The 2,500-nt window shown below is 35.8% G+C and overlaps 2 non-coding genes across 2 annotated transcripts; both read left to right on the plus strand.

Moving 5' to 3' along the window:
- Window positions 1-149: 149 nt before the first annotated feature.
- On the plus strand, window positions 150-221 carry TRNAC-GCA (transfer RNA cysteine (anticodon GCA)). Its single transcript has one exon. It is a non-coding gene; the product is annotated as a tRNA-Cys (tRNA).
- A 1,307-nt stretch (window positions 222-1,528) lies between these two features.
- On the plus strand, window positions 1,529-1,600 carry TRNAC-GCA (transfer RNA cysteine (anticodon GCA)). The gene has a single exon. It is a non-coding gene; the product is annotated as a tRNA-Cys (tRNA).
- Window positions 1,601-2,500: the final 900 nt, after the last annotated feature.

Below are 2,500 nucleotides of genomic sequence, written 5' to 3' on the forward strand. Positions count from 1 at the left end.
TAGAGCATAAACTGCACATGCAATTATGGTTCAATGGACAAAAGAAAATATTCCAGCTAATACAATAGAGAGATGTTAGTGTACAAACACAGCTGATTCACCCGTAAGAATAAAAATGTGCACTAGTAAGTCAGCAGTAAATGCCTTCTGGGGGTATAGCTCAGTGGTAGAGCATTCGACTGCAGATCGAGAGGTCCCTGATTCAAATCCAGGTGCCCCCTGTCTCCCCTTTTAGTTGTATAAGGATATTCAATTATGTGTTACAATTTCAGCTATATAGGCAACTCAAAGAAAAGTACAAAATACAAGTACTTATACGTTGTAATGTTCATTCCTGATAGTACAGTGTCTATGGCAGGTTTAAATGCTTAATAAGTTTATTTCTTAACTTCATGCCAAGAAGTGAGATTTGCAGGTGTACCTCCAATAAGAATCAGTGGCTCTTTTCATGAAGTTGTGATCAGTCGTAACATTATTCTTGGTTGTTTAATATAGTAAAATAGGAAAAGAGAAGGGAAGTTACCCATAATTATTATTGTTATTATTAACTTTTAAGTATAAATATTATAGATTTTGAGGCTGAATTTATATGTCAGGTACAATGTCTCACTCAGAAGCAAATTACTTTTAAAGGACTGGACTTGTGAGTATTTTGCTACCATAATGAAACAGAGAGGTGAAAAGTAATATTTAGGAGATGTGAATGAAGATAAGTGTGAAATCCCCTTGTAATGGTAGGTCAGTAGTAGAATACATGTAGAACATGTACTGCACATGCAATTATGGTTCAATGGACAAAAGAAAATATTCCAGCTAATACAATAGAGAGATGTTAGTGTACAAACACAGCTGATTCACCCGTAAGAATAAAAATGTGCACTAGTAAGTCAGCAGTAAATGCCTTCTGGGGGTATAGCTCAGTGGTAGAGCATTCGACTGCAGATCAAGAGGTCCCTGGTTCCAATCCGGGTGCCCCCTGTCTCCCCTTTTAGTTGTATAAGGATATTCAATTATGTGTTACAATTTCAGCTATATAGGCAACTCAAGGAAAAGTACAAAATACAAGTACTTATACGTTGTAATGTTCATTCCTGATAGTACAGTGTCTATGGCAGGTTTAAATGCTTAATAAGTTTATTTCTTAACTTCATGCCAAGAAGTGAGATTTGCAGGTGTACTTCCAATAAGAATCATTTTGAGGCTGAATTTATATGTCAGGTACAATATCTCTCTCAGAAGCAAATTACTTTTAAAGGACTGGACTTGTGAGTATTTTGCTACCATAATGAAACAGAGAGGTGAAAAGTAATATTTAGGAGATGTGAATGAAGATAAGTGTGAAATCCCCTTGTAATGGTAGGTCAGTAGTAGAATACATGTAGAACATAAACTGCACATGCAATTATGGTTCAATGGAGAAAAGAAAATATTCCAGCTAATACAATAGAGAGATGTTAGTGTACAAACACAGCTGATTCACCCGTAAGAATAAAAATGTGCACTAGTAAGTCAGCAGTAAATGCCTTCTGGGGGTATAGCTCAGTGGTAGAGCATTCGACTGCAGATCGAGAGGTCCCTGGTTCAAATCCGGGTGCCCCCTGTCTCCCCTTTTAGTTGTATAAGGATATTCAATTATGTGTTACAATTTCAGCTATATAGGCAACTCAAGGAAAAGTACAAAATACAAGTACTTATACGTTGTAATGTTCATTCCTGATAGTACAGCGTCTATGGCAGGTTTAAATGCTTAATAAGTTTATTTCTTAACTTCATGCCAAGAAGTGAGATTTGCAGGTGTACCTCCAATAAGAATCAGTGGCTCTTTTCATGAAGTTGTGATCAGTCGTAACATTATTCTTGGTTGTTTAATATAGTAAAATAGGAAAAGAGAAGGGAAGTTACCCATAATTATTATTGTTATTATTAACTTTTAAGTATAAATATTATAGATTTTGAGGCTGAATTTATATGTCAGGTACAATGTCTCACTCAGAAGCAAATTACTTTTAAAGGACTGGACTTGTGAGTATTTTGCTACCATAATGAAACAGAGAGGTGAAAAGTAATATTTAGGAGATGTGAATGAAGATAAGTGTGAAATCCCCTTGTAATGGTAGGTCAGTAGTAGAATACATGTAGAACATATACTGCACATGGAATTATGGTTCAATGGACAAAAGAAAATATTCCAGCTAATACAATAGAGAGATGTTAGTGTATAAACACAGCTGATTCACCCGTAAGAATAAAAATGTGTACTAGTAAGTCAACAGTAAATGCATTCTGGGGGTATAGCTCAGTGGTAGAGCATTCGACTGCAGATCAAGAGGTCCCTGGTTCCAATCCGGGTGCCCTCTGGCTCCCCTTTTAGTTGTATAAGGATATTCAATTATGTGTTACAATTTCAGCTATATAGGCAACTCAAGGAAAAGTACAAAATACAAGTACTTATACGTTGTAATGTTCATTCCTGATAGTACAGTGTCTATGGCAGGTTTAA

This window comes from Mixophyes fleayi, chromosome 1 (assembly GCF_038048845.1).
Source record: "Mixophyes fleayi isolate aMixFle1 chromosome 1, aMixFle1.hap1, whole genome shotgun sequence".
NCBI classification, from domain to species: domain Eukaryota; kingdom Metazoa; phylum Chordata; class Amphibia; order Anura; family Limnodynastidae; genus Mixophyes; species Mixophyes fleayi.